Here is a 13,664-nt window from a genome sequence, read left to right on the forward strand (position 1 = left end):
TGGTCGAACTCAACTGTGACTCTTGCTTTCATAGAGCTGCTGCTATGAAATGCAAAAGAAAACTTTTTTTAAATTTCTTTATTGAGGGATTAATGGTTTACAATCCACAGTAAAATACAATAGTTTGTGCATGCATAACATTACCCAGTTTTCCACATAAAAATTCAACCCCTACTAGATCCTCCTCTGCCATCATGTTCCAGGACCTGAGCCCTCCCCCGACCCTGAGTCTTTTTCCTTTGGTGCAATACACCAACTCCAATCCAAGTTCTGCTTAGTATTTTCCCTTCTGATATTGTTTTTCAACTTCTGCCTATGAGTGAAGTCATCTTATATTTATCTTTCTATTCCTGACTCCATCCAAGATGGGGTGAAGAAGGTGAAATCACCATTTAAAAAATATTTATTTATTCTCTTTTGTTGCCCTTGTTGTTTTATTGTTGTAATTATTATTGTTGTTGAATACGACAGAGAGAAATGGAGAGAGGAGGGGAAGAGAGAGAGGGGGAGAGAAAGACACCTGTAGACCTGCTTCACTGCTTGTGAAGCGACTCCCCTGCAGGTGAGGAGCTGGGGTCTCAAATGGGGATCCTTACGCTGGTCCTTGTTCTTTGCGCCATATGTGCCAAACCTGCTGTGCTACCGCCTGAAATCACCATTTTTAATAGCTGAGTAGTATTCCATTGTGTGTTTATACCACAACTTGCTCAGCCACTCATCTGTTGTTGGACACCTGGGTTGCTTCCAGGTTTGGGGCTATTACAAATTGTGCTGCTATGAACATAGGTCTACACAGATCTTTTGGGAACAGCAACAACAACAAAAAAGTTTCTTACTTTGTTCATTAAGGACTATAGATTGGATAATGGCTCACAATTCCCCTCATAGATTCAAACTTTGAACACATTTTATTTTTTTACCACAACACTATTTTTTAATGACTCTAATTCCCCTTCCTGCTGCTATGTTTGCTCTAATATCACCCCCTGGCATTACAACATTCAAATAGAAACCCCACTGTCTCCTTAGTAGAATGCAAGTTCTGTGGAAATTTGTCTGTTTATTCACATTTTTCTATTTAGTAGAAAAACTGTCTGCCAAAATTTTATTGGACATATGAACTAAGACAGGAAGCATTTTAAAACTTTATATTCACTTTATGTGTTTGGGTTGACAGTTCCTGGGCAGTACATATTCCTACCTGCATTATGAATGAGTTCAAAGATTGAATATATGTGACTGTAAACAAGATAGAATCTGTCTACATACAACTTGCCAAGTCACAGAACTTTACATTAAGTGGATTTTTCTGGGGTTGGGTCTTATGACTATGCAGCCAGAAGTATTTCCTTTAAGAAAGAAGCTAAATTTGAATGACACTGCATACACTGCCAACTTCTGAGAACTTTTGCTGTTGTTTTTTAAGTAGTTGTTTGCATCTGCCATTCTTCTATGAAAACCTGGTAACAGTGGTCAGTAAGTCATTAATATAATAGCACTTAGTGATAATCCATTTCTAATTTAAGAATGAGTGAACCTACTATGCCCTAGATATAGCCAAGTGCTTATTTGCAAAGTACCCAGAAGGGGTACAGGAGAAATCAAGCTCTGTGCAAAGTAAGGGCAAGAACTAAGAAAAGTCAAAAACATGGCGTTATATTAAGCATCTCAGACTTGCCAAGGAAGATGTCTTGGTTAGCAGGAAGCAAGATGAGAGACTGAAAGACAGTAAAGGGAAAAGGAAGTCAGATGCAGAAATACATGTGTGTGGTTATCATTTGGGATTTCCACTTTAAGATGCTTTCAGGCATTAGAAGTCATCTGGGAGCCGGGTGGTAGTGCAGCGAGTTAAGCGCACTTGACGGAAAGTGCAAGCATCAGCCTAAGGATCCTGGTTCCAGGCCCCGGCTCCCCACCTGCAGGGGAATCACTTCACAGACAGTGAAGCAGGTCTGCAGGTGTCTGTCTTTCTCTCCCCCTCTCTATCTTCCCCTCCTCTCTCCATTTCTCTCTATCCTATCTAACCATGATGACATCTATAACAATAACAATAATAACTACAACAACAATAAAAAAGGGCAACAAAAGGGAAAATAAATAAATATATTAAAAAAGAAGTCATCTAATTGATTTTTTAATCTTAGATATGAAGAAAATGAAATCTTGAGAAATGTTTGCTGATTTATCTATTTTCTACTAAAACTATTAACATACTTTTTTTTAAAAAATCATTTTACTTAGGGTGAGGCTCATCCTGAATCAACAAAGCAGACTCTTTCATCCTTCCCAAGTTGAGCCACGCATGAAATAAAGAACTATAGTTCCTGGAAGTTGGGAAGATAAAACAATGAAGTTGCTTGAGTTATCTTGATGCCCCCCAAGTAGATTTTGTTTGCAAGTGAAGTCCAGGCAACAGACTGAGATCCCAATGTGAGAGAGGATTCAGGGCCAGGCTTCATTGCTGGGAGCCTTGCATCAAGTTTACCTGAAAGGTGTTGATGCCTCCAGAACTTCTCAGTATCCTGATCCATTAAGTTCCCTTTGTTTCTTTCTTTGTTTTTGCTGATCTGTGCTTCAACTGAGTTTATTGTCACAATGCGAATGACCTGATTAGCGTTTAATAATAACTGATACATCGATGGGTTCCCAGTTCAGTTATTATTTGTTTGAATGAGTTTCTTGTACCTTTACTTATGAAGAACAACATACTTAAATGTGTGTGCTTGTCATGATTCAGTTTCAGTTTTAATAATAACGTCAGAAAAGAAATAATATAGAGGTTAGTAGTACCAAGTTTGAAGGAAAAAAAAAACCCTCGCATCTCTATACTCCCAATAGCTTTAGTATATTCTCTAAACTCTCTCTTTCCTGATATTTTGGAAACAAAATAGAGATGATCCTAAATATACTTCAGGATTATTGTATGAATTGAGATTATATACCAATAGCACCTAAAAGAGTTCAACACACAGAGGTGTGTGATCGTATTGATACGATGTGTGTTTATTGCTCAACACAGCTCTGGCAAAGAGAGTCATTACCAACTGAAGAGTTGACTAAAGATAGGTTATCTTACTTTCTTATGCATTCTACTTAGTGAAACATGCTTCAGCTCACTCAGACTAAGTTGTAGAGAATCAGAGAAAGTGAACAGACAAAATTAATCCTTGGATTCTTACTGCAGAACTGAGTTTACGAAGGTGGGCGTGGGTATTCGAGGGAGTCCAACAGATGTTTGTAGCGTGCCTTCAGTCCTTAGTTGTGGGCAGGTGTGCAATATCACATATAAAATATTCTATAAAACAGACCGATAGATATAAACGAATGTTACCTCAAAAACATAGAAGATGAAGCCTGAGAAATTTTTCCAGACAGGAGACTAAAGACATGAGAGCCAAACTGATCACTAACATGTGATCGTACACTGGTCATAGAATCTGTATGGAGTCAACACGGACAAATTGAAAAATGAAAGTAGACTACAGTATTATACCAATGCTTAAGTTTTTTGAAATTGATAAATGAATTTTGATTATGAGATCCAATGTTTTTATTCCTAGGAAATACGTACGAAAATATGTATGGGCCAAAGGACAGTCCATAAGAAATTGATTTTCGATGGTTCAGGGGCAAATAGGTAAAATTGTACATGTCCATGTGCACTTGAATATTCTCCTGTCTATACACACAAAGAGCAAAGGATAACAGCAAGCAGGGCAAAGGTTAGCTTAAGGTACATTTGGACAAAGGCCACTTGGGTATTCTATACATTAATGTATACATTTTTCTGTGATTCCGAAATTATTGCAAGAGAAAAAAGTTAATAAGTCTTATAATTTAATTTGGAATTAGAAGAACTTAGCCTCACTCTCTCCTTTCAGATTTTACTTTTACTATTTGAATCTGGTCAACTTTTCCCATCTTGTAACCTCTGCTTAGGCAGTGAATAATTTTTAGGCTTTCATTTATTCACATTGTTCTCAAAAGGCCCTTTTGGAATTTTATTTCCATCTTTGATTCCTTTTTTCATAACCAAGCTATTTGATGAATAGCTTACCTGCTAATAAAACATTCTCAGAGAGGCCCTATTTATTCCATTTATTTTTATTTCTAATTTATTCTTATAGAGTTTCTAAAGATTTTTTTTACAGTTTGATTTTTCAGACCCTCCCAAGTATTTTTTTGTCCTAATGATACTATTTTATGCTTACATATAATAGGTATTCAAGTTTTGCTCTGATAGAATGTTTTTTTTTTTTTACCCACACTTTACTGGGGAGAGGTTCATGGATTACAATACAGTTGTTGACACATAGGTACAGTCTCTCCCCATGATAGGTATCTGCAAGACACTATCTCCTCCATTAACATTCTTTACGACTCACATACACCAAGACCCTAGTGTCCCTTCATTTCATCCCATTCCCAGCTTTGACCTAGCAAGTTATGATTGGGCCCTCCTCAATCGCTATCGAACAGGCCATGGCCGGTGTGCCACTATGTTCCATCGCTGGGGAGCCAGAGACGACCCGAACTGCCCCTGCGGCTCCAGACAGACTATGACCCACATAGTCAACGACTGCCACCTCTCCAGATTCAAAGGAGGTCTCGAAACTTTACATCAGGCTCAACCTGACGCTGTTGACTGGCTGTGGACGAAGGGCAAAGGCTAGAAGTAGTATCCCATTCCCCGCTTCCCCAGAGTCCTTTGCTCTGGTGCAGTACACTATACCCAGTTCAAATTTCATGTCATGTTTATCCTAACTGTCCTCGTATCTTAGGTAGAACCTTAGTTTTAATTTTTTTCCCCCAGATAACTGCTCATCTCTGACTTATAGTAATGCCAGGAATTGAATAATTGGATACCTCTGGTGCCATAGGCATGGAAATCTGTTATGTAAACTTCTGTGCTATTTCTCCAGCCCCCAAAATAGATCTTACCTGCATTTATTTTTAATTTTTGGTATCTAAATTTTATCCTTGTTTCTCATAGTTATACTATTTAGGACTAGTATTCTGCATGAGTCATTTGAGCAAGTCAATGAAATGTTTTTGTCAGTGTTACATAAAAAAATTAATTCGTTAGGATAGACAATTTCTCTAAATCAATGAGGCTCAGTAGTTTCATGATAAGTTTATATGAAATAAAACTATATAGCTTGGTAATTAAGAGGGTAGTACCCATCTTAATTGTCTGTATAACTGTTTTTTTAAATACTTTATTTATTCATGAGGAAGATAGGAGAGAGAGAAAGAACCAGACATCACTCTGGTACATGTGCTGCCGGGGATTGAACTCAGGACCTCATGGTTGAGAATCCAATGCTTTATCCACTGTGCCATCTCCCGGACCACTTGGCTGTATAACTTTACCTTAGTACATTTCTCAATATCTGTGGCACCTCTAAAGAGGAAAATATACTTAAGCACACTAGTTTCCTCCTAAAACATCACTCTATCTGTCCTACTACAGAGTGAGTTCATCACTCAACTTCTTAGCCTCAGTGGAAAAATCTGTTAGCTGGTTTAAACTCAAATAACTTTACAATTCACATTGATATAACTTGATGGCCTGGGGGAACTTTCAGGGATTATTTCTGAAACTGTATGGTAAAGTTGGGCTGCAAAAAGAACAGACAACTCTTCAAGAACCTACTAAAACTAGAAGCTGTTGCTATAGCTGTAACTCCCTCCCATATAATCCGGGACCATAGGAGAAAATGGTCTGAAATTTCCTCTGTTCCTGACTTCCTATCTGTTTAATTCAGTCTACTGAGATTAGCTCTTACTGGGGGAAAAAACAACAACAGTTTATAACATTTTAGCTGAGAAGAAATCTGGGAGGTTGGTCTTTAACTTTTAAGCCACTTGAGAAGGAAAGCAGGCTACAGCAGGCCTGGAATTCTTTCAGTGAGCATGCCACAGCTTCTGCCTCATGGAGTTGAAGTTGCATATGTGTTAATAACTTTAAGAGCATGCATGATATTTTTAAGAATAGATAATTCAAATTAAATCCCTAAATGTTTGGATTGTAAATATCTGATAATTTGTTGAGACTATGGAGAGGGAAAGGAGAGATAAGGGAGGAATCAGACAGATTCATGTTGGTGAGGTATTTTTTATACCTCTATCTCTTTATACCTCTGTCTCTGCCCTGCTTACTTAATAGATAGTCACATAAAATACCCCTTTTCCTAACTCTCTATCTTGTTCATTCAGCCTCTTAGTGAAGGACAGAAACCACTTATCACCCTGGATAAGACAGAAAGCTTTTGTCTGTGAGTAAGGGATAAATAGCTTTCTACATGACTAGTGCTAAATGCAGCACTAAGGCCCAGCCATCCTCCTGCTGTCACCACTACACAAAAAGGATTAAATCTATTCCACAGAGAGCTGAGTATATTTTATGCATCCAGAAGTGTGTGTGTGTGTGTGTGTGTGTGTGTGTGTGTGTGTGTGTGTGTGCGCGCGCGCGCGCGCGTGTGTGTGTGTGTAGCTTAGTGCTATTGCCAACAGTGTTTGGGGAATGCTTAAAGACTGGTGGAGTTTGGCATCAGTTCAACTACAGGGACAGGAACTGGAGATCTTAGCAAGCATCTTGTGGTCCCACATCAATTCTTCAATTCCCCAGTCCTGCTGAGTTAGCTGCTTCTTTCCTCTCCTCAAGTGGCAGCATCTGGATAGAGTCTTCAAGATGAGAAGCATCTGTTTCTACCCTTGAACTTGCAGTTTCTCCTAAAACTCAAAGTGAATACCCAGTACTTATCTGAACCAGTAAGCAAGTCCTGTCTGTGTTTGAGAGGTAACTGGAGTACAGGTACCTCCTGTGTGGTCCTTAAATTTTCTTAAAATTTTTTTTTTATATTCTTATTAGTGATTTAATAATGATTAACAATACTGTAAGATAACAGGGGTACAAAGTCCATACAATTCCCACCACCAGAGTTCCATGTTCTATCCCCTCCATTGGAAGCTGCCTTATTTTTTTCCCCATCTGGGAGTCTGAACTAATATTTTTATGGGGTGCAGAAGGTGGAAGTTCTGGCTTCTGTGCTGGACATGGACGTTGACAGGTCAATCCATACCTCCAACCGTTTTCTGTCTTTCCCTAGTGAGATAGGGCTCTGGAGAGGTAAGGTTTGGGGACATACTGGTGAGGTCCTCTGCCCAGGGAAGTCGGGATGGTTCCTAACTTTTCTTCCCTGTAGTGATACACACAGGTTCTGTTGTCCATAGCTCCCTGGGATAGCTCTCTGTAGGCTGGGATTCCTACAGAAAGATCTGAATTCTTTCACATTCCCTTTTCATGCTCCTTTGACTTTAGTTATCTTTAAGTATAAGTTATTGAGTTTATGAGCAAGACTGCAGAAGTCACCTTCTCCCCCCTCCTGATATATCTAATTCTTGGAGATTTTTAGGTTTTATTAGAATGCTTGGAGTACCTTCAGAACAGTCCTTTTGTAGAAGGCTTCTGTATATTTTCTTTCTCTTAAAAGGCAAGTAAATAAATATGAGACCTACAACTATTGTTGTTTCATAAATTTAGGGCTCTTATGACTTTTTAAAAAATTTTTATTTATAAAAAAGGAGACACTGACAAAAACTATAGCATCAGAGGGGTACAACTCCACACAGTTCCCACCACAAAACTGTATCCCATCCCCTCCACTGGAAGCTTTCCTATTCTTTATCCCTCTGGAAGTATGGACCCAGGGTCATTATGGGGTGCAGAAGGTGGAAGGTCTGGCTTCTGTAATTGGTTCCCTGCTGAACATGGGTGTTAACAGGTCGATCCATACTCCCAGTCTGCCTCTATCTTTCTCTAGTAGGGTGGGGCTCTGGATGGGGGTTATGTGATGGGGTTTACAGTCAACAATATTTATTCATCTTTCCCATATTTTGGAGTTACTCTCTTCCTAGATCCAGCTTTCTGGTCCTTTTTCCAACCATGACATCATCTCTCCAGACAATAACCTGGATCCACCTGCATATCAGATATCAGGCTCAGAAAAAAAAAAAAAAGAGAAAAAAAAGCTAATATAGTCATGGGCTCTTGTGACTTTTATGGAAGGAGTAACTTGACATCATGAAAGGTAAATGGGCTATTCTCTTGCCTACAAGGATGTCCTTGTCCCTTTAAACAATTCAGCACAGTTGGCTGCATGAGTCAGTCCAACTAATGTCTGCTATTTGGTAGAAAGTAAGTGGTCACTTGAGTATAGTACACGACAATAGTTATGTTCTAATAGGGACAGGCACTATTAAATGTTGGAATTAATTGCTGGATGTGTCAATTGCAAGTCAATTGGATAACTGCTTTTTGAAGCAAAAGGAACATTCAGATGGCTAGGAACATTTTCTTTTTCAGACTTAGATCTCAAATTAATAAAATTCAAACTCAATCAATATATTCCCACATTAATGCAGTCCTGAAAATAATACTTTCTTGTGGGTTCTAATGGTGTTATAAACAAAAAGGCATGAATTAAAATGTCTTGCAACAATATTCTTTATCTTACTAGTCTGAAGGAATTTACTTTGAAAGGACCTTTGTAGAAGTGGCTTGGAGATTATATCTACTATAACAGGACATTATGACAATAGTAGAGCACCCACAGATTTTGACATTTTGAATCTGTTTACTTGTTATTTGGATAAACATTTGGTATCTGCATTGTCATAAGCAACGTGAAGATAAGTATTCTGAAATGAAGTATTCATTTGGAGAACTAAAGACAGTTATTTATCTACTCAATAACAATTTGCTAGGCATCTACTCTGAGTCAGAAACTACATTCCATTGTAAGACAAGACCCAATACTACTGTTCAGAATGTTATGATATGGGCTGAGAAGACAGCATAATAATTATGCAGAAAGACTCTTCTGGTTCTGGGGAGATAGTATACTGATTATGCAAAAACAAAATCATGCCTAAGGAACCAAAGACCCCAGGTACAGTTTCAACACCCTACATCACTATAAGCCAGACCTGAGCAGTGCTTTGACATCTTTCTTTCTTCCTTCCTTTTCTCTCTCTCTAACTCTCTCTCCCTCTCTCTCTCTCTCTCTCTCTCTCTCTCTCCTCTCCCATTTACTTCTCCTTGTATCCTTCTTATTACAGAATAAATAGGACATGATAGCTGGGAACTTCTCTAATCTAGACAATGTAAAAGACATAAAAATTCAAGAATCCCAGAGGGTCCCAAACAGAATTAACCCAGACTTAAAGACACCAAGACACATCATATTTAGAATGAAAGGAATAAGGATAAAGAAAGGATCCTGAAGGCTGCAGGAGAAAAACAGTCACCTACAGAGGAAAACCCATAAGATTAGCAGATTTCTTTACAGAAACACTAACGGATAGAAGGGAATGGCAAGATATTTATCGAGTGCTCAATGAGAAAGGCTTTAAACCAATACTACTGTACCCCACTAGACTGTCATTCAGACTATATGGAGGCATAAAAACCTTCTCAGACAACAGCTGAAGGAATCACTAAGCCTGCCCTGCAAGAAGTTCTAAAAGGTCTCCTATAAACAATCAGATTACCTTAAACATGTCACATATCAGATCACTCTAAAAATCTAAAAATGGCATTAAAGTATCTTCAGTCTAAAATATCAATAAATATCAATGGCCTGAATTCACCTATTAAAAGGCACAGAATAGGAAGATGGATCAGAAAACACAACCCAATCATACATTGTCTGCAGGAATCCCACCTAAGTCAACAAGACAAACACAGACTCAAATTGAAAGGATGGAAAACTATCATACAAATCACTGGACCACAAATTAGGGAAGGAACAGCTATTCTCATATCTGACAATAGAAGAGTTAGCTAAACAAACATCACCTATACTGAGTCTTACAGTTTATGAAAGATGGAGAAGAACTTTGGGCAGATATTAACAGAGAATACAGAAATACTAAGTTTTTATACTTCTTCCTTAGTATTTAAACTCTTATTTGATACCTTATAGAATAATATCAAAATGTGTGTATGGTCAAATGTCTGATTAATTCTTAACAGCATAGTTTTATTTTATCTCTCAAACATTCTCTATTTTTAAATAGATATGCCACTTTCTGCAACTAGTATGTAGATTCTAGCGGGATAACAGTGGCACATAAGATAGAGCACACTCATTATTATGCACTAGGGTTTGGGTTCAAGCCCCTAGCCCCCAACTGTAGAAGTAAATTTTGTAGGCAGTGGAGCAGTGGCTATTTTTCTTTCTCCTTCTCTCTTTCTCTATCAGACTAGGAAAAAGAAGAAAAAATATGGCTGCTGGGAGCAATGGAGTCATTGTGCAAGCACTGAGTCCCCATGAAAACCTTAGTAGCAAAAATTTATATGTATATTAATTATTATGATATATATATTCACGTCCCTTGACAGAAACTGAAGGATGAATGTCTTTGAACATTGCCAATAGTTTTAAAATGTCTCATTACTAAATACACATGACCATCAAAATATATCATTTCCCTGCTTATTTTTTTCCATAATGTTCTTTCCATGATGAAGCTATTTCTCTCTCTCTCTGTTGTTGAAGGGGCTAATGGTTTACAGTGTAGTCACTGACACACAGGTACAGTCTCATTATGCACTAGTACATCAACATCTTCTTTCACCTTTCCTCCCTGTCCTTCCCCAGTCCTATACTTTGATGATGTACACCCTGCTCAGTCCATGTTCCACTTTGTGCTCTCCCTTCCTATCCCTGTGTATTAAATCCTTATAAGTGAGATTATTTGTTATTTGCCCTTCTCTTTCTGGCTTATCTCAACATCATATCTGGTGAAGATATTTTCTTTCATATATATATTTTTTTTTTTGCTACTAGAACAATCAATCTGTTAATTTAGACATTTTCAGGGAATGGCATCATGTTATATGAGTGATGGAAGTTTTCTTGAAGAAGGATTTCAGCTAAGATCTACAATATTTAAGGTGGGGCCAGGATCCCCAATAAGGAGGACCTGTATTTTCTTCTACAATGACAGTGAAGCTCCGACAGTCCATGAAACAAATTGCATAAAAAAATTGAAACTTGGGGGTCGGGCTGTGGTGCAGTGGGTTAAGCGCATGTGGCGCAAAGTGCAGGGACCATTGTAAGGATCCCGGTTCAAGCCCCCGGCTCCCCACCTGCAGGGGAGTCACTTCACAGGCGGTGAAGCAGGTCTGCAGGTGTCTATCTTTCTCTCCCCTCTCTCTCTCTGTCTTCCCCTCCTCTCTCCATTTCTCTCTGTCCTATCCAACAACTAATTGCGTCAACAAGGGTAATAATAATAAGCCACAACGAAGCTACAACAAGGGCAACAAAAGGGGGGAAAAATGGCCTCCAGGAGCGGTGGATTCATGGTGCAGGCACCGAGCCCAGCAATAACCCTGGAGGAGGAAAAAAAAAAAAATTGAAACTTAAAAAAGCAAGCTTCCATAAAAAGGGATGAAGGCCACCATCCAAGTCTGTCTTCTGAAAAAGAAACCGCACATCATGCAACAGCAAGACACGATGGGGAAGACATCTCAAAGTTTCAGAAGTTTAATCTGAGGAACAAGTTTTATTGAATCCCTGCCACCTCAATTGTGTTCCACTCTTAGGCTTAAAGCGTTGCTATTGGAGGCAAAAAAACTATAGGATATATAAATGCAGTGGGAGTCAAAACCGCAGCATTGCTTGATGATCTGTGCAGCCTTCCTGAGAGCAACCTTTGTGGACATCATGCTATAATTCAATATCCACAGTAACAGGTTAGGAATGGGGGTGGGGGAGGGCAGATACCAGAAAGAAAATGCTACCACAAACTAGCAGCAGATTTACATTTATCCAAGAGACGTTTATTTTGAGTGCTAGCTCCTTCCAGACAAACACACCCAACACTATAGTCCATTCTTACCTGATAACAAACAAACCACATCTTTATAGCCATCAAGTACCCTGTAGACCATTCAAAGTGCAACCAGCCAGCAGGATGGTCCTACAGCCTGTTGCTTTTCTTTGTGAGCAACAGTCTGCCAGACCCTGCTCTCTGTCACCCTGAGTGTGCATTCCTTCAACATCTGGGACTGAGAGACCCCAGCTCATTACAGACCAGGACATCTGTGTGTACCAGCTTGGTGACTACTGAACACTCAAAACTTTATACCTTAGTTACTGCACAGGTTAACTCAGGTTCAATGCTATAATTTTTACCAGGCACTGGCTACTTCAAACCATTGGTTACTGCCCAGGTCCACTCAGCCATGGAACACAGCTCTTCCTAGAGCACACAGTATAATGAGAAGACAGAGGAAATCACCTGTACTAGGGGATGATGATAAAAACTTAGAAGAAAAAAAAATTTTCAAAACAACAGAGCTTTGTAACCTGCCTAAGAAAAATGTCAAAGCAAGGAGTCTAAGGATATCCACTAAAGTGAGAAATTCAGTGGAAGAAAATTTTTAAAATTTCAATGAAGTCAGGGGAATTATGAGAAAACAGTCCTAATAAATCAGAGACATGAACTAAAAATTTATAGTAGATCGGACCACCAGGAAAATGACAAAAGTCAAAGTTTGAAGCAGAGAAGCAGACACAAACACATGAGTGTGCATGGTCATATACACAGCAAAAAGAAAACTAAGGGTTAAAACAGATGAAGATAATATGAGAGTTATGATAATGTCAAAAGAAACAACATCCACATCATGGTATGCTTGACATAGGAAAGAGAACAAGGTATCTAATTGTTGTTTAAAGGAATAGTAACTTAGAATTTTGTCAGCTGAGGAAAAAGATACACATTCAGATCTATTAAGTTCAAAATGTTCCAGACAAAATTTATAATCGCTAAGATAAAATATAAATACATAATCTTAAAAATAGAAAAAAATAGAGGAAAAAAGCAGAGTGGCATATATAATGGGATTTCTTTTATTTCTTTATTTATTTTCCCTTTTGTTGCCCTTGTTGTTTTTATTGTTGCTGTTGTTATTGATGTTGTCGTTGTTGAATAGGACAGAGAGAAATGGAGAGAGGAGGGGGAGACAGAGAGGGGGAGAGAAAGATAGACACCTGCAGACCTGCTTCACCAATTGTGAAGCGACCCCCCTGCAGGTGGGGAGCCGGGGGCTCGAACTGGGATCCTTACGCCGGTCCTTGCGCTTTGTGCCATGTGCGCTTAACTGCCAAACTCCCCTAGAATAGAATTTCATAAGACTATCTATCAGTTGATTTATCAATAGAAACTCTGATGGTCAGAAGGGAATAGCATAATCTGTTCAGGGTTTGAGTGAAAAAGATTTCCAATCAAGAAAACTCTTCCATGATAGGTCATCACTCAAGGTTGGAGTGACAGAGAGCTATTAAAACAACAGTTAGAAGAATTCAGTAGCACCAGCTACAAGAAATGCTAAGGGATTCATATAAAATAAAAACTTGGGGCTGAGTGGTGGCATCCTCAATGTCCTGGATTTAAACCGTCAGTCCCAGGGAAGCTTTACAAAGCAGTGAAGCAGTTCTGCAGGTGTTTCTCTTTCTTTCTCCCCCTATCCCTCCCCTCTCTATTTCTCTATCTCTATGCAATAAATAAGTAATACATGTTAAAACCAGAAAATAAAATAAAAACTCTAGGTGATCTTTTTTTGATGTGCTATGTAAAGAAAACAATCA

The sequence above is a fragment of the Erinaceus europaeus genome, chromosome 11 (genome assembly GCF_950295315.1).
Source record: "Erinaceus europaeus chromosome 11, mEriEur2.1, whole genome shotgun sequence".
Classification (NCBI taxonomy): Eukaryota; Metazoa; Chordata; class Mammalia; order Eulipotyphla; family Erinaceidae; genus Erinaceus; species Erinaceus europaeus.